Source organism: Pseudorca crassidens, chromosome 11, assembly GCF_039906515.1.
Source record: "Pseudorca crassidens isolate mPseCra1 chromosome 11, mPseCra1.hap1, whole genome shotgun sequence".
In the NCBI taxonomy this organism is placed as follows: Eukaryota; Metazoa; Chordata; class Mammalia; order Artiodactyla; family Delphinidae; genus Pseudorca; species Pseudorca crassidens.
This window is the reverse complement of record NC_090306.1, coordinates 26,479,186-26,498,746: the sequence shown is the minus strand read 5'-3', so window position 1 is coordinate 26,498,746 and position 19,561 is coordinate 26,479,186. Positions and strand designations below refer to the sequence as shown.

General features: G+C 41.5%; 1 pseudogene; it reads right to left on the bottom strand.

Moving 5' to 3' along the window:
* Positions 1–5,702: 5,702 nt before the first annotated feature.
* LOC137202733 (uroporphyrinogen-III synthase pseudogene) lies at positions 5,703–6,717 on the bottom strand (annotated as a pseudogene).
* Between the last annotated feature and the right edge of the window lie 12,844 nt (positions 6,718–19,561).

The window sequence follows — 19,561 nt, the reverse complement described above, 5'->3', positions numbered from 1 at the left end:
TTTGATTTCCATTTGCATGAAATATCTTTTTCCATCCCCCCACTTTCAGTCTGTATGTGTCTCTAGGTCTGAAGTGGGTCTCTTGTAGACAGCATATATATGGTTCTTGTTCTTGTATCCATTCAGCCAGTCTGTGTCTTTTGGTGGGAGCATTTAATCCATTTACATTTAAGGTAATTATCGATATGTATGTTCCTATTCCCATTTTCTTAATTGTGTTTTGGGTTTGTTATTGTAGGTCTTTTCCTTCTCTTGTGTTTCTTGCCTAGAGAAGGTCCTTTAGCATTTGTTGTAAAGCTGGTTTGGTGGTGCTGAACTCTCTCAGCTTTTGCTTGTCTGTAAAGGTTTTAATTTCTCCATGAAATGTGAATGAGATCCTTGCTGGGTTGAGTAATCTTGGTTGTAGGTTTTTCTCCTTCATAACTTTAAATATGTCCTGCCAGTCCCTTCTGGCTTGCAGAGTTTGTGCTGAAAGATCAGCTGTTAACCTTATGGGGATTCCCTTGTGTGTTATTTGTTGTTTTTCCCTTGCTGCCTTTAATTTGTTTTCTTTGTATTTAATTTTTGACAGTTTGATTAATATGTGTCTTGGTGTGTTTTTCCTTGGATTTATCCTGTATGGGACTCTCTGTGCTTCCTGGACTTGATTAACTATTTCCTTTCCCATATTAGGGAAGTTTTCAACTATAATCTCTCTTTTTTCTTTTTTTTTTTTTTTTTTTTTGCGGTACACGGGCCTCTCACTGCTGTGGCCTCTCCCGTTGCAGAGCACAGGCTCCAGACGCACAGGCTCAGCGGCCATGGCTCATGGGCCCAGCTGCTCTGCAGCATGTGGTGTCTTCCCGGACCAGGGCATGAACCCGTGTCCCCTACATCAGCAGGCAGAAACTATAATCTCTTCAGATATTTTCTCAGTCCCTTTCTTTTTCTCTTCTTCTTCTGGAACCCCTATAATTCGAATGTTTTTAATGTTGTGTGTTTAATGGTGTGTTTTAATGTTGTGTGTTTTTAATGGTGTGTTTAATGTTGTCCCAGAGGTCTCTGAGACTGTCCTCAGTTCTTTTCATTCTTTCTTCTTAATTCTGCTCTGCAGTAGTTATTTCCACTATTTTACCTTCCAGGTCACTTATCCGTTCTTCTGTTTCAGTTATTCCACTATTGATCCCATCTAGAGTATTTTTAATTTCATTTATTGTGTTGTTCATCATTGCTTGTTTCATCTTTAGTTCTTCTAGTTTCTTGTTAAATGTTTCTTGCATTTTCTCTATTCTATTTCCAAGATTTTAGATCATCTTTACTATCATTATTCTGAATTCTTTTTCAGGTAGACTGCCTATTTCCTCTTCATTTGTTAGGTCTGGTGGGTTTTTATCTTGCTCCTTCATCTGCTGTGTGTTTTTCTGTCTTCTCATTTTGGTTATCTTACTGTGTTTGGGGTCTCCTTTTTGCAGGCTGCAGGTTCGTAGTTCCCATTGTTTTTGGTGTCTTTCGCCAGTGGCTATGTTTGGTTCAGTGGGTTGTGTAGGCTTCCTGGTGGAGGGGACTAGTGCCTGTGTTCTGGTGGATGAGGCTGGATCTTGTCTTTCTGGTGGGCAGGTCCACATCTGGTGGTGTGTTTTGGAGTGTCTGTGGACTTATTATGATTTTAGGCAGCCTCTCTGCTAATGGGTGGGGTTGTGTTCCTGCCTTGCTAGTTGTTTGGCATAGGGTGTCCAGCACTGTAGCTTGCTGGTCATTGAGTGAAGCTGGCTGTTGGTGTTGTGATGGAGATCTCTGAGAGATTTTCGCCCTTTGATTTTACACGGAGCTGGGAGGTCTCTTGTAGACCAGTGTCCTGAAGTTGGCTCTCCCACCTCAGAGGCACAGCACTGACTCCTGGCTGCAGCACCAAGAGCCTTTCATCCACATGGCTCAGAATAAAAGGGAGGAAAAGTAGAAAGAAAGAAAGAAAGAGGATAAAAGAAAATAAAGTAAGGTAAAAAAAATAAATTTATTAAAGTAAAATAATAATTATTAAGAAAAAAAATTTTTTTAAACTAAAACAAACAAACAAAAAATGGACGGATAGAACCCTAGGACAAATGGTGAAAGCAAAGCTATACAGACAAAATCTCACACAGATGCATACATATACACACTCACAAAAAGAGGAAAAGGGGAAAAAATAATCTTGCTCTCAAAGTCCACCTCCTCAATTTGGGATGATTCGTTGTCTCTTCAGGTATTCCACAGATGCAGGGTACATCAAGTTGATTGTGGAGATTTAATCCGCTGCTCCTGAGGCTGCTGGGAGAGATTTCCCTTTCTCTTCTTTGCTCGCACAGCTCCCGGGGTTCAGCTTTGGATTTGGCCCCGCCTCTGCATGTAGGTCGCCGGAGGGCGTCTGTTCGTCACTCAGACAGGACGGGGTTAAAGGAGCTGCTGATTCGGGGGCTCTGGCGCACTCAGGCCGGCGGGGAGGGAGGGGTACAGAGTGCGGGGCGAGCCTGCAGAGGCAGAGTCCAGCATCACGTTGCACCAGCCTGAGGCACACCGTGCGTTCTCCTGGGGAAGTTGTCCCTGGATCCCAGGACTCTGGCAGTGGCGGGCTGCACAGGCTCCCCGGAAAGGAGGTGTGGAGAGTGCCCTGTGCTCGCACACAGGCTTCTTGGTGGTGGCAGCAGCAGCCTTAGCATCTCATGCCTGTCTCTGGGGTCCGCGCTGTTAGCTGCGGCTCATGCCCGTCTCTGGAGCTCCTTTAAGCAGCGCTCTTAATACCCTCTCCTTGCGCACCAGGAAACAAAGAGGGAAGAAAAAGTCTCGTGCCTCTTCAGCAGCTCCAGACTTTTCTCCGGACTCCCTCCCAGCTAGCCGTGGCGCACTAACCCCTTCAGGCTGTGTTCACGCCACCAACCCCAGTCCTCTCCCTGCGCTCTGACCGAAGCCCGAGCCTCAGCTCGCAGCCCCGCCCGCCCCGGTGGGTGAGCAGACAAGCCTCTCGGACTGGTGAGTGCCGGTTGGCCCTGACACCCTGTGCGGGAATCTCTCCGCTTTGCCCTCTGCACCCCTGTTGCTGTGCTCTCCTCTGCGGCTTCGAAGCTCCCCCCCTCTGCCACCCGCAGTCTCCGCCAGCAAAGGGGCTTCCTAGTGTGTGGAAACCTTTCCTCCTTCACAGCTCCCTCCCACTGGTGCAGGTCCAGTCCCTATTCTTTTGTCTCTGTTTATTCTTTTTTCTTTTGCCCTACCCAGGTACGTGGGGTGTTTCTTGCCTTTTGGGAGGTCTGAGGTCTTCCGCCAGCGTTCAGTAGGTGTTCTGTAGGAGTTGTTCCACGTGTAGATGTATTTTTGATGTATCTGTGGGGAGGAAGGTGATCTCCGCGTCTTACTCTTCTGCCATCTTCCCCCTCTCCCCTGAGAGCTATCTATTTTTAAGTAAGAAGATGATGGCAATCTTCTCTTTTAGAGAACTGGTTACTCAATGAATCTTAAAGGTACTCCCCTACTGCCCCCTCTCCCACTACCTCAGTAGATACTTAATCTTTCTGTAGAGAACTGCAGTAAACATACTTGTATGGGGCAAAAAGGTATCTTACCCCAAGTATTTGCAGCAGCAGTTTAATGCTTCCTCATTTGGATATTTTGACTTGTTTACAGTATATGTATTTCTATTTCTTTCATGGCTCAAGTTGTTCACATTACCTAATATAATGTTAGTTCACATCAGTGGATGTCTGTATTTTCAGACATCATCTGACATTTCCTCTCTCAATGTTATGATGCTTAATATTTTCTGATAGAAACCATTTCTCAGGGACTTTGCATTTGATGACTATGTTTTTGCAACACTAAATGAATGGATCAACAGAACTTTATTTGATCTCAATTTACCATAGGTTAGAGCAGAACAAGTTTTTTGTGTATCATCTTATACATATAGTCCTTATATAATATTTTATTTGCTTATATAGCTAATAGAAAGTTTGGTAGTAACTCACTTAACACATATTGAATGAGAACTGTGCTGGGTCCTGAAATACAGAGATGCATGCAATACACAGGTGCTTATACTCCATGTCTCTGTGACTGAAACAATGCTGAATGCTGACTAAATCAGGTATCATTTTCCTTGGGCACACAAGGAGACATTTAAACCTTCCGTTGCAGTTAGGTGAAGCCATGTAACTGGATTCTTCAAAATTTTGTGGGCAGAAGTAATAATGTGTCACCTCCAGGCCTGGCCATAAAACTCTGCTCCTCTTCTCCAACTACCAGTTAGAATGCAGAGGGGCCAGTGGAAGGACCTGAGCCCTAGACCATGTGGAGCCACTGTATGGAGAGGAGCTGACAGTCCAGAATCACCCCTTTCCTATGAATTAACATACAAGATCAGACTAGCAAAATGCATAGCAAGGCTATGAACTAATTCATATTCCTTAAATTTTGTTTTTATATTTTCCAGTGTAGAAAAAATTATATACATTGATATGTCTTTTTATTCTAATTAAAATGTTTTAAACAAACATTCAATTTAATTTTAACAACATAACCAGTCTCAGATTGATCTAGTCCCTAATAAATAAGATAAAACCAAAAAAGAACACTCAGGTGAAAAATTATGAATCAATAAACTGCTTCAACTGCTGACAGAACATCACTTCCAAAACTAGAGTTTAAGAGAAATCAAGGGGCTTCCCTGGTGGTGCAGTGGTTAAGAATCCGCCTGCCAGTGCAGGGGACACGGGTTCAAACCCTGGTCCGGGAAGATCCCACATGCTGTGGAGCAACTAAGCCCATGCGCCACAACTACTGAGCCTGCGCGCTAGAGCCTGCGAGCCACAACTACTGAGCCCGCATGCCACAACTACTGAAGCCCGAGTGCCTAGAGCTCGTGCACCACAACAAGAGAAACCACTGCATTGAGAAGCCCATGCACCGCAATGAACAGTAGCCCTCACTCACCACAACTAGAGAAAGCCCGCGCGCAACATCACAGACCCAATGCGGCCAAAAATAAATAAATAAATTGTATATATATATAAAAGAGAAATCAACACTTTGCAGCAGATTCACTCATTTTAATCTCACTAGAGAAAGAAAAAAATTCTCATGCTTTAAAATAGTGTTATTTCCTCAGTAAATGAATTATAAATTTATTAATTATTTTGATGCTGTCACTGGGTAGGAATTTATATATCATTAAAGTAGTAAAGGCCACTAAAAGGCATGAATTACACTGACTTTATGTAGTAGTATTAGGGGCTGACAAACTTTTGACTTAAAGTAGAACACACAACATGAGTGTTAAGAGTTTTAAGTTTTATTCAGGGTCTTGCTGAGGACTATAGCCAGGAGCAGCCTCTCAGCAGCGCTGAAGAAACTGGTCTGAAGAGGTAGAGAGGAGTCAGCCAGAATTTTTTGCATAGGAAATACGTGTAGTCATGCATACATCCTGGCAAAAGATTACTACTACAGTAGTTACAGTGAACAGATATATTTTTTTTTTATGTATAGCTGATTCACTCAATTATACAGCAGAAACCAACACAACAATGTAAAGCAATTATACTCCAATAAAGATGTTTTTTAAAAAAAAGCAAAAAAAGAAAGAAAGAAACTCCCTGAGATTGGGAACCAGCAAACAGCAGACATAATTTCAGGAGAAGCAGTTTGGTCACAAGATAACTTTTCCCCGTGAGCCTTTTATTCCCTCTGAAATCGTCTGGTCACAGGAGAGAGGGTGTCTGGAGAGCTCCGCTCTCGGACTCACCACCACGGGTCTGGCTGGGCCAATGGAGCCTTCCTGCAGGACTGGACCCAGGCTGCAGACAGTGTCCCAGAGCAGTGCCCCGGACAGCCCAGTGCTGATGCCCGTGCTCCGTCCCTGGGCACCGACCGGAGTGAGCGTGCCAACCGGGGTGGAGGGAGGGGCCGTAAGTGTCTATACAACTGAGACAGTCCTGACCCCCCAGGGGTGCTGTGAGCCGCACCTTAATCTGGTCAATGTTGTCACCAGATAACTCTTGAATATGCTTGAGACTGTGTGTCACGCCAGAGGGTCTGAAAAACGTGATGCTGGCTGGAATGCCCTGCTGGGAATAGTAGCTGTTGATGTTCCCCTGGATTCCTGGGTGTGGGATCATCTGGTAGACGGTTAAGCTCTCCCCGGGAATCCCTTTGTCCTTGAGCATTTTCGGCAGGATTTCTCTTTTGAGGGTTCCACAGAGAAACAGAAGAGGCAGTGCTGACGACTCCCTAGAACAAATGCACTCTGCAAGCTTTTCTGCATTTCCACAGTTTTCTCCTTCTGTATGCAGGCCAATTTTATTCACTAGAGAAGCAGTAGCATTTCCCACCACATACACTGACTTAGCATTCCATTTTTCTTTCAGAGACTTTCTCCAGACTTCGGTTTTATTGTCTTTCTCCAAACACAGTTACACTGCTTCCACTGCTCTGGGGCTGGTAAAAATGAGGCCCCCGTAACCTTCAGGGTGAGACAGCTTCTCCGAAAAACCGGGAAGAGACAAAAACTCAAATGATAAAACAGGGATCAAAGTGGCTTCAAGTCCATATAATCCTAATTCCCTGATGTAGGGATCCTGGCCACAGTCGTCCTCCTTAGGGTCTTCCAGTAAAAGAACCTTCATTATTGCCTGGCAGTCTTTACAGGGTGCTTGTCTGGCTGGTGAGGCACTCAGCAGGCACCCAGTCGGGGGCGAAATCTCAAGGTTCCTACCAGCAGGCAGCGAGGCTGCGGGAGCAACCAGCAGGGAGGGCGGCCCCCTCACCGCGTGGCCGGCGCTGCCATGGCGACGGCCCTCCCTGGGCCCCAAGCACCAGCACTTGCGCCGGGGGTCGCAGAGCCCCAGCCACACTCAGCTGGAGCTCACGCATGCACACCAACACCCCGAACAGATAAGGTTACTACTACAGTAGTCACAGTAAACAGATATCTTAAGTTAATGATTTTAGGGCTTTTCTATGTATGGGAAGACGCAAGAATCTGGGGTAATTTAAATTCTTCCTGAGATATACATCTAACTATCTAAGGGCCTGTTTAGCCAAAGAACAGAGTGCCTTATCCTGTTTCTTCATCCTGAATACATCTCAAGGTGTACTGTCAGTGGGCAACTGCAGTGGGTTGTGACTTAACCCTTGTATAACTGGTTGGTGAATGATGCTTTTTGTATTTTGTTTTTGTTGTTCACAATACAGAAGATAACCTCCCAAAGACCTAATTGAAGAAGATGATACATTTATTTTAACAGAAACTTAGTAAATAGTATGATATTTTGAGTTGGTACAAGTTGAGATTCCAATTGTTTTATGTATATATAAAATGCATAATTTATAACATGTTAATTTAATTTCTATGTCTATATTTTGACCAGGTATTGCATATATTAATGACCTTTGTAAGGAAGTATATATACACACCTCTTAGAAGATTTGCATAAATTTGAGGTGTCACCTGAAAGTGTCATGGTACAAGTTTGGCCTTGTACTTAAATTGACAACTATTGCTTCTTAAAGGGAAGTGATTAGTCAATATCTTTTTTTAATCATTTGGAAACTGGAAAGAAAGCAGTTACTTTCTAAAAAACACAGTACGTGACATAATGGAGCCTGGAGTTTCATGAGATTAGGAGAGAGGCACCCAACTTGAACCTGGCCTACCAGGAGAAGTTTCCTAAAGGACTTGAAATTAAAAGAGACCTGAAAGTGAGGAGTTGGCCTGGTGGAGGAGATAAATAGTTACCCTAGTGTAAGAAGCAGGACACACAAGGAAGAAAGGCAGAAGGGGCAGGGTTCAGGGGAGAGAGAGAGAGAGAAAGTTGCACTTATAGGGCATGGGAAATGAGAAATGAAGCTGGAGAAAAAGTGGGGTCAGATCATAAGAACCATGTATGTCATGGTAAAGAGTTAGGACTTTAAACGAAATAATACCATTTGCAGCAACATGGATGCAATGAGAGATTATCATACTAAGTGAAGTAAGTCAGAAGGAGAAAGACAAATACCATATGATATCACTTATGTGTGGAATCTAAAATATGACACAAGTGAACCTATTGATAAAGCATAAACAGTCTCACAGACATAGAGAACAGACTTGTGATTGCCAAGGAGCAGGAGGAGGGGAGGGATGGACTGGGAGTTTGGGGTTAGTAGAAGCAAACTATTACATATAAAATGGATGGACAACCAGGTCCTACTGTATAGCACAGGGAACGATATTCACTGTCCCGGGATAAACCATAATGAAAAAGAATATAAAAAATATAACTGAGTCACTTTGCTGTACAGCAGGAATTAACACAACATTGTAAATCAACTACACTTCGTTAAAAAAAAAAAAAAAAAAAGAGGACTTTATTCTGATGCCAGGGGAATGATTTTTAACTTTTAAGCAAGAAGTGATGTTATCAGATTTGCATTTTAGCAATCACTTTAGCTGTCCACATCCCTCATTTTTAGCCCATTAGATAAAAAAATACTGATCAATACTGAAATGTTTCATTTCAAATGATATACCACCTCCAAGAATGAATGAATGAAATATTGGGGAAATTTACTTAAATCTGGCACATATAGGAAGTTTTGGGTTTTTTTTTAATTTTGATGTCGTTTATTTATTTCTTTTTCTTTTCTTTTTTTTTTTTTTTTTTGCGGTTACACGGGCCTCTCACTGTTGTGGCCTCTCCCGCTGCGGAACACAGGCTCCGGACGCGCAGGCCCAGCGGCCATGGCTCACGGGACCAGCCGCTCTGCGGCATGTGGGATCCTCCCGGACCGTGGCACGAACCTGCGTCCCCTGCATCGGCAGGCGGACTCCCAACCACTGCGCCACCAGGGAAGCCCTAGGAAGTTTTAAAACTGCTACCTACATCATGGGTTTTGTTTTGTTTTGTTTAATTTAGTTTTTGTTGTAGTGGTTTGGTTATGATTTGTTAAACATCTCATACATAAATGCTGCTGAACTATCACTGGTTGCCAGGACAATAAGAGCATGGAATAACAGAATGCAATTCTATACTACTACATTCCTCTTTCCTGACCAGGAAACACAACTCTAAGATTCTGAATACTCAAGCTTTCCATATGTTATTGACTACTTTGGTAGATTAAATTGCATAACAGAATGCAATTCTATACTACTACAATCCTCTTTACTGACCGGGAAATACAACTCTAAGATTCTGAATACTCAAGCTTTCCATATGTTATTGACTATTTTGGTAGTTTAAATAGAAGTAGGTATTGATGTATATGCTTTCCAAAGACTAGTGCTATGAAACAGTAACCCATGAAGTGGGCAGGTCCAGAATATAAAGATAAATTTATTAGTTCCAGGAGCTACATCCCATAAAATGCTTGGTTTTTTTTCAAGGAAATACAGAAATGCAGTCAGTCCTCTGACAAATATTTGCTAGTATCACATTTGCACCCATTACTAATGTTAATATCACATTTATACCTGTTGCTCTGTTTCTGTATCTTTCTAAATACATTCTAAGATTTTTGTTTTATTTCCACATTATAGTGGAATCTCTTTGGAGACATTTTAAATGCATTTAAACCCACCATGCAGATATCTGCAATGCACAAACTCAATGATCATGAGGTATTTAAAGTAGTCAAGGGACTTCCCTGGTGGCGCAGTGGTTGAGAATCCTCCTGCCAATGCAGGGGACACAGGTTTGTTCCCTGATCTGGGAAGATCCCACATGCCACGGAACAACTAAGCCCGTGAGCCACAACTACTGAAGTCCACGCGCCTCAATGAGAAGCCTGTGCACTGCAACTAGAGAAAGCTGGAGTGCAGCAACGAAGACCCAATGCAGCCAAAAAAATAATAAAGAGTAATAATAATAAAGTAGTCAAACTCTTAGAAACAGAAAGTAGGATGGTGGTTGCCAAGTATTGGGAGGGGTGGTTGCCAGGTGTTGAGAGAGGTGGAAAGGGGAGCGATTGTTCAATGGGTATAGAGCTTTGGTTTTGCAAGAGGAAAAATGTCTAGAGTCTGTTGTGCAATAATGTGCAGAGAGTTAACACTACTGGACACTTAAGATGGTAAATTTCATGCTATGTATTTTTACCATTATTACAAAAAAACTCCTCAATGACCAAGTTTACAACACATGCACAATGATATATTTTATCAGGAGCTATTTGGTTTTCAGCAATTATATGATGCCATAGATTATAAGATGCAACCCAGTTTTGGAGATGTTAAAAAGTAAAAAAAAGAAAAATGTGTCTTTTTTTTTGCGGTATGCAGGCCTCTCACTTCTGTGGCCTCTCCCGTTGCGGAGCACAGGCTCCGGACGCGCAGGTTCAGCAGCCATGGCTCACGGGCCCAGCCGCTCCACGGCATGTGGGATCTTCCCGGACCGGGACACGAACCCATGTCCCCTGCATCGGCAGGCGGACTCTCAACCACTGCGCCACCAGGGAAGCCTGAAAAATGTGTCTTAAGATGGATGAAATGTTGTATACATATATTTGTGTATAAATACCTTTTTTTGCACTTTTATAAATTAAAATAACATTCTGGTAGACTTCTTCTAAAGCTTCCTATATGTGCCTGATTTAAATAAATTTCCTTCATCAAAATTTATTTATTTTTATTTACTTACTTATTGCTAGAAGAGGTATATTCTTTGAGCTGAAATATTCCAGGATTGATCAAGAGTGAATTAGTGGTGGAGTATATAAAGAAGTCAGAAAATTTATTACAGAGTTACAAGAGCCCCATATCTCATCCAATAAAGTGTGTTTTTTCCTATTTGGTTTTATACACCTTAAATACATCACTTCAAAAATTAATTACAAATTAAAAGAATGTGACAAGCACTCTTGGCTACCTACTCAACTGCCATCCCCACTTTTCCTTGTTAACAAAACCCAGTTTCATTCAAATGTTGACATCAATGTGGTCAGGCAAGTTGTGCTTCTTCGTAGAAAAACTGGATGAGATCAGGCGATCACAGTGATCTTATTTTCTTTGCCAGCTGTTGATTTAGGGGAGCATATGATCTGGTTCTGGGTCTAGAGAGGAAATATGCTGTGGGTTTCTGAGAAGGATTTTCTTCCTCAATAGGAGAAGAACTTATTAAAAGGAACCCACTCCATACCCACCTTCTCCTTACCCTCCTGCTTTTAGATGTGGTTTTGTAAAGATACAGACATAAGTTCTGAACTGCTGTAGCCATCTCGTGACCAAGAGGGAAGATGATACCCATCTACTGAGGGTGGCAGAACAGAATGATGGAAAGAGTCCTGGGCATTGCTATGTTTAATACGCTACTGAATCAACCCTGAAACTTCCTGCCTCTTGAATCCTCGATAAGTGACAAGATAAACTGTCCTAATTGTTAAGCCACTGTTAGGCTTTTTTGTTACCTGTAGCCAAAAGCAAACATACGAACCTTCAAGTTGCAAACTTTCAAAGATGCGAACGTGTGTTCGAATGTCGAATCACGTAAGTTCACGTGTCTGGCATACATTGTCACGTGCATGCATCCTCTACAAGTGGTTGTGCTTTTGTGTACTTTACTATACGGTACTGCATAGAGTACAGTAGTACAGTATCTTTATTTCAAGCCCAGAATGTCCAAAAGCAGTGGTGTTGTAGCTGGTACTGAGAAGAAGCACCAAGAGATAACGATGGGAACAAAAGTGAAAAATTGAGAGTGGAACGAGGCAAAAAGATGGTAGACCTTGCTCATTATAACCATGAATCGTTCAACCATCAGCACGATTCTGAAGAAGAAGGACAAGATCATGGAACATGTGAAGTCTGCTGTGCCTTGTCAACAATAATATCGAAGAAGAGTGGAAAAGTGATGGAGGAGATGGAGAAACTTCTCAGTGTGTGGATGCAGATCAGCATCAGCATTGATTCCTGCTCAGCTTAATGCTGATTCAAGAGAAAGCTAAAAGCCTTTATGAAGACTTGAAGAAGAAACAGGGGAAAGAATCAGAGGGTGCATCTTTTACTGCCAGCCATGGCTGGTTTCATTGGTTCAAGGCTAGATCCAACCTTCACAATATAAAAGTAAGTGGAGAGGCAGTGACTGCAGATAGGATAGCTGCCTGGGAATTTCCTGAAATGCTTCGAGAAATTATTGATGAAGGAACATACTGTACTAATGAAGACCTGATGGAATTGGAGGCCCAGAGAAAGGACAAAGAAAGACAAGAGGAAGAAGAAGTAACTGAAGAACAAAAGAGATTCATGACACGGGAAACGGCAAGGGAATTTTCATTTGAGGAGGCACTGTTAGTTTTTGAGGTACAGGACCTGAACGTAGAACGGTACATGAAGGCTGCAGCAGCCATTCAGAATGCAATCCGGTGCTACCGTGTCATCTATGACAAGAAAAAAAAAGAGCCACTACCCAGATATAACTGGATCGTTTTCTCAAGAGGGTAGATAGAATTAAACCCAGCAAGGGACCAGTACCTGTGCCAGAAACGTCAGGCGTGAGTGAAATTGCCGCTTGCCCTCCATCTCCTATTGCTGACGATCCTTCAGCTCTACCATCTCCCACCTCCCATCCCTCCTCCAGTCAGTAACTCTTCTTGCCTGTTCACTCGATAAAAGCCCCTGTAGGCCAGCTGTTGTACTATACTACTGTACTTTTCAAGGTAATGTACAGTAAGATAAAAAATCTTTTCTTTATTTTTGTGTTTGTTTTTTATGTATTATTGGTGTGAAAAGTATTATACACCTATTACAGTACAGTATTTTATAGCCGATTGTGTTAGTTGGGTACCTAGGCTAACTTTGTTGGACTTACGAACAAATTGGACTTAAAAACATGCTTTCAGGGCTTCCCTGGTGGCACAGTGGTTGAGAGTCCGCCTGTCGATGCAGGGGACACGCGTTCGTGCCCTGGTCTGGGAAGATCCCACGTGCCGCGGAGCAGCTGGGCCCGTGAGCCATGGCCGCTGAGCCTGCGCATCCGGAGCCTGTGCTCCACAACGGGAGAGGCCACAACAGTGAGAGGCCCGCGTACCGCAAAAAACAAACAAACAAAAAAAACCCCGTGCTTTCAGAACGAAACTCTTTTGTATGTAGGGGGCTTTCTGTACCGATACAGGAAAAATGGTTTACCCAAATTTTAAGAAAAACTCCTGAGAGACTTCCCTGCTGGTCCAGTGGTAGACTCCACACTTTCTTTTTTCTTTCTTTTTTTTTTTGGATCTTTGAATTTTATTATTTTTACTTTTTGTACAGCAGCTTCTTATTAGTTATCTATTTTGTACATATTAGTGTATATATGTCAATCCCAATCTCCCAATTCATCCCACCACCACCACCACCCCCCACCACTTTCCCCACTTGGTGTCCATACGTTTGTTCTCTACATCTGTGTCTCTGTTCCTTCCCTGCAAACCCGTTCATCTGTACCATTTTCCTAGGTTCCACATATATGTGTTAATATATGGTATTTGTTTTTCTCTTTCTGACTTACTTCACTCTCTGTATGACAGTCTCTAGATCCATCCACGTCTCTACAAATGACCCAATTCCATTCCTTTTTCTAGCTGAATAATATTCCATTGTATATATGTACCACATCTTCTTTATCCGTTCGTCTGTCAATGGGCATTTAGGTTGCTTCCATGACCTGGCTATTGTAAACAGTCCTGCAATGAACATTGGGGTGCATGTGTCTTTTTGAATTATGGTTTTCTCTGAGTATATGCCCAGTAGTGGGATTGCTGGATCATATGGTAATTCCATTTTTAGTTTTTTAAGGAACCTTCATACTGTTCTCCATAGTGGCTGTATCAATTTACATTCCCACCAACAGTGCAAGAGGGTTCCCTTTTCTCCATACCCTCTCCAGCATTTGTTATTTGTTTTTTTGTTTGTTTGTTTGTTTTTGTGGTATGTGGTCCTCTCACTGTTGTGGCCTCTCCCATTGTGCTCTCTTGCGGAGCACAGGCTCCAGACACATAAGCTCAGTGGCCATGGCTCATGGGCCTAGCCGCTCCATGGCATGTGGGATCTTCCCGGCCCGAGGCACAAACCCGTGTCCCCTGCATCGGTATGTGGACTCTCAACCACTGCACCACCAGGGAAGCCCCAGCATCTGTTATTTGTAGATTTTCTGATGATGCCCATTCTAACTGGTGTGAGCTGATACCTCACTGTAGTTTTGATTTGCATTTCTCTAATAATTAGTGATGTTGAGCAGCTTTTCATGTGCTTCTTGGCCATCTGTATGTCTTCTTTGGAGAAATGTCTATTTAGGTATTCAGCCCATTTCTTGATTGGGTTTTTTTTTTTTTTTAATGTTGAGGTGCATGAGCTGTTTATATATTTTGAAGATTAATGCTTTGTCCGTTGATTCGCTTGCAAATATTTTCTCCCATTCTGAGGGTTTTCTTTTTGTCTTGTTTGTAGTTTCCTTTGCTTTGCGAAAGCTTTTTAGTTTCATTAGGTCCCATTTGTTTATTTTTGTTTTTATTTCCATTATTCTAAGAGGTGGATCAAAAAAGATCTTGCTGTGGTTTATGTCAAAGAGTGTTCTTCCTATGTTTTCCTCTAAGAGTTTAATAGTGTCTGGTCTTACACTTAGGTCTCTAATACATTTTGAGTTTATTTTTGTGTATGGTGTTAGGGAGTGTTCTAATTTCATTCTTTTACATGTAGCTGTCCAGTTTTCCCAGCGCCACTTATTGAAGAGGCCTGTCTTTTCTCCACTGTATATCCTTGCCTCTTTTGTCATAGATTAGTTGACCATAGGTGCATGGGTTTATCTCTGGGCTTTCTATACTGTTCCACTGATCTATATTTCTGTTTTTGTGCCAGTACCGTATTGTCTTGATTACTGTAGCTTTGTAGTATAGTCTGAAGTCAGAGAGCCTGATTCCTCCAGCTCCGTTATTTTCCCCTCAAGACTGTTTTGAGATAGCTAGTGGGAAGCAGCTGCGTAGCACAGGGAGATCAGCTAGGTGGTTTGTGACCACCTAGAGGGGTGATATAGGGAGGGTGGGAGGGAGGGAGACACAGGAGGGAAGAGATATGGGAACATGTGTATATGTATAACTGATTCACTTTGTTATAAAGCAGAAACTAACACACCATTGTAAAGCACTTATACTCCAATAAAGATGTTTTAAATAAAAAGACTGCTTTGGCTATTTGGAGTCTTTTGTGTCTCTGTACAAATTTTCAGATTTTTTTGTTCTAGTTCTGTAAAAAATGCCACTGGTAATTTGATAGGGATTGCATTGAATCTGTAGATTGCTTTGGGTAGTACAGTCATTTTCACAATAGTGATTCTTCCAATCCAAGAACATGGTATCTCTCCATCTGTTTCTGTCATCTTTGATATCTTTCACCAGTTTCTTATAGTTTTCTGAGTACAGGTCTTTTACCTCCTTATGTAGGTTTATTCCTAGGTATTTTATTCTTTTTGTTGCAATGGTTAATGGGATTGTTTCCTTAGTTTCTCTTTCTGATCTTTCGTTGTTAGTGTATAGGAATGCAAGAGATTACTGTGCATTAATTTTGTATCCTGCAACTTTATCAAATTCATTGATTAGCTCCAGTAGTTTTCTGGTGGCATTTTTAGGCTTCTCTATGTATAGTATCATGTCATCGGCAAACAGTGACAGTTTTACTTCTTCTTTTCCAATTTGTATTCCTTTTATTTCTTTTTCTTCCCTGATTGCTGTGGCTAGGCCTTCCAAAACTATGTTGAATAATAATGGTGAGAGTGGACATCCTTGTCTTGTTCCTGATCTTAGAGGAAATGCTTTCATTTTTTCGCCATTGAGATAAATGTTTGCTGTGGGTTTGTCATATATGGCCTTTATTATGTTGAGATAGGTTCCCTCTATGCCCACTTTCTGGAGAGTTTTTATCATAAATGTGTGTTGAATTTTGTCAAAAGCTTTTTCTGCATCTATTGAGATGATCATATGGTTTTTATTCTTCAATTTGTTAATATGGTCTATCACATTGATTGATTTACATATGTTGAAGAATCCTTGCATCCCTGGGATAAATCCCACTTGATCATGGGGTATGATCCTTTTAATGTGCTGTTGGATTCTGTTTGCTAGTATTTTGTTGAGGACTTTTGTGTCTATATTCGTCAGTGATATTGGTCTGTAATTTTCTTTTGTTGTAGTATCTCTGTCTGGTTTTGGTATCAGGGTGATGGTGGCCTCATATAATGAGTTTGGGAGTGTTCCTTCCTCTGCAATTTTTTGGAAGAGTTTGAGAAGGATGGGTGTTAGCTCTTCTCTAAATGTTTGATAGAATTCACCTGTGAAGGCATCTGGTCCTGGACTTTTGTTTGTTGGAAGATTTTTAATCACAGTTTCAATTTCATTACTTATGATTGGTCTGTTCATATTTTCTATTTCTTCCTGGTTCTGTCTTGGAAGGTTATACCTTTCTAAGAACTTGTCCATTTCTTCCAGGTTGTCCATTTTATTGGCATAGAGTTGCTTGTAGCAGTCTCAGGATGCTTTGTATTTCTGCGGTGTCTGTTGTAACTTCTCCTTTTTTCATTTCTAATTTTATTGATTTTAGTTCTCTCCCTCTTTTTCTTGATGAATCTGGCTAAAGGTTTATCAATTTTATTTTCTCAAAGAACAAGCTTTTAGTTTTATTGATCTTTGCTATTGTTTTCTTTGTTTCTATTTCATTTATTTCTGCTCTGATCTTTATGATATCTTTCCTTCTGCTAACTTTGCGTTTTGTTTGTTCTTCTTTCTCTAGTTCCTTTAGGTGTAAGGTTAGATTGTTTATTTGAGATTTTTCTTGTTTCTTGACATAGGCTTGTATAGCTATAAACTTCCCTCTTAGAACTGCTTTTGTTGCATCCCATAGGCTTTGGATCGTCGTGTTTTCATTGTCATTTGTCTCTAGGTATTTTTTTATTTCCTCTTCGATTTTTTCAGTGATCTCTTGCTTATTTAGTAACGTATTGTTTAGCCTCCATGTGTTTGTGTTTTTTACGTTTTTTTCCCTGTAATTCATTTCTAATCTCATAGCAGTGTTGTCAGAAAAGAGGCTTGATATGATTTCAATTTTCTTAAATTTACTGAGACTTGATTTGTGACCCAAGATGTGATCTCTCCTGGAGAATGTTCCATGTGCACTTGAGAAGAAAGTGTAATCTGCTGTCTTTGGATTGAATGTCCGATAAATAACAATTAAATCTCTAAGGTCTACTGTGTCATTTAAAGCTTCTGTTTCCCTATTTATTTTCATTTTGGATGATCTGTCCTTGGTGTAAGTGAGGTGTTAAAGTCCCCCACTATTATTGTGTTACTGTCGATTTCCTCTTTTATAGCTGTTAGCAGTTGCCTTATGTATTGAGGTGCTCCTATGTTGGGTGCATATATATTTATAATTGTTTTATCTTCTTCTTGGATTGATCCCTTGATCATTATGTAGTGTCTTTCCTTGTCTCTTGTAACATTCTTTATTTTAAACTCTATTTTATCTGATATGAGTATTGCTACTCCAACTTTCTTTTGATTTCCATTTGCATGGAATATCTTCTTCCATGCCCTCACTCTCAGTCTGTATGTGTCCCTAGGTCTGAAGTGGGTCTCTTGTAGACAGCATATATATGGGTCTTGTTTTTGTATCCATTCAGCAAGCCTGTATCTTTTGGTTGGAGCATTTAATCCATTCACGTTTAAGGTAATTATTATTATTATTATTATTATTATTTTGCGTATGCGGGCCTCTCACTGCTGTGGCCTCTCCCGTTGCGGAGCACAGGCTCTGGACATGCAGGCTCAGCGGCCATGGCTTACGGGCCCAGCCGCTCCATGGCATGTGGGACCCTCCTGGACCGGGGCACGAACCCGTGTCCCCTGCATTGGCAGGCGACTCTCAACCACTGCGCCACCAGGGAAGCCCCGTTTAAGGTAATTATTGATATGTATGTTCCTATTACCATTTTCTTAATTGTTTTGGGTTTGTTTTTGTAGGTCCTTTTCTTCTCTTATGTTTCCCACTTAGAGAAGTTCCTTTAGCATTTGTTGTAGAGCTGGTTTGGTGGTGCTGAATTCTCTTAGCTTTTGCTTGTCTGTAAAACTTTTGATTTCTCCATCAAATCTGAATGAGATCCTTGCCGGTTAGAGTAATCTTGGTTGTAAGTTCTTCCCTTTCATCACTTTAAGTATATCATGTCTCTCCCTTCTGGCTTGTAGAGTTTCTGCTGAGAAATCAGCTGTTAACCTTATGGGAGTTCCCTGGTATGTTATTTGTCATTTTTCCTTTGCTGCTTTCAATAATTTTTCTTTGTCTTTAATTTTTGCCAATTTGATTACTATGTGTCTTGGCGTGTTTCTCCTTGGGTTTATCCTGTATGGGACTGGCTGCGCTTCCTGGACTTGGGTGGTTATTTCCTTTCCCATGTTAGGGAATGTTTTGACTATTACCTCTTCACATATTTCCTCTGGTCCTTTCTCTCTCTCTTCTCCTTCTGGGACCCCTATAATGCAAATGTTGTTGCGTTTAATGTTGTCCCAGAGGTCTCTTAGGCTGTCTTCATTTGTTTTTTCATTCTTTTTTCTTTATTCTCTTCTGCAGCTGTGAATTCCATCATTCTGTCTTCCAAGTCACTTATCCGTTCTTCTGCCTCAGTTATTCTGCTATTGATTCTTTCTAGTGTATGTTTCATTTCAGTTATTGCCTTGTTCATCTCTGTTTGTTAGTTCTTTAATCCTTCTAGGTCTTTGTTCTTTAATTCTTCTTGGTCTTTGTTAAATATTTCTTGCATCTTCTTGATCTTTGCCTCCATTCTTTTTCCGAGGTCCTGGATCATCTTCACTATCATTATTCTGAATTCTTTTTCTGGAAGGTTGCCTACCTCCACTTCACTTAGTTGTTTTTCTGGGGTTTTATCTTGTTCCTTCATCTGGTACAAAGTTCTCTGTCTTTTCATTTTGTCTATCTCTCTGTGAATGCGATTTTCCTTCCATAGGCTGCAGAGTTGTAGTTCTTCTTGCTTCTCCTTTTTTTCCCTTAATTAACCATTTTATTTAATTTTTGTTGTTGTTTATTTTTGGCTGTGTTGGGTCTTCATTGCTGCATGTGGGCTTCATCTAGCTGCAGCGAGCAGGGGCTACTCTTCGTTGTGGTGCACAGGCTTCTCATTGAGGTGGCTTCTCTTGTTGCGGAGCACGGGCTCTAGGTGCACGGGCTTCCATAGTTGTAGCATGCAGACTCAGTAGTTGCAGCACATGGGCCCTAGATTGCACGGGTTTCAGTAGTTTTGGTGCATTGGGTTAGCTGCTCCGTGACATGCAGGATCTTCTCGGACCAGGGATCAAACCTGTGTCCCCTGCATTGGCAGGCAGAGTCTCAACCACTGTGCCATCAGGGAAGACCCCAAGACTAGTGCAGGGGGCATGGGTTCGACCCCTGCTCTGGGAACTAAGATCCCACATGCCACATGGCGAGCAGCCAAAAAAAAAAAGCACTTGATGTTGTAACATTGCAAAACCGTATATTTAATGTTTTTATTATTATTGCTTGGAAAGCTTTTATTTCAGGATTTATGCATATCTCTTTTTTGTTGTTGTTGTT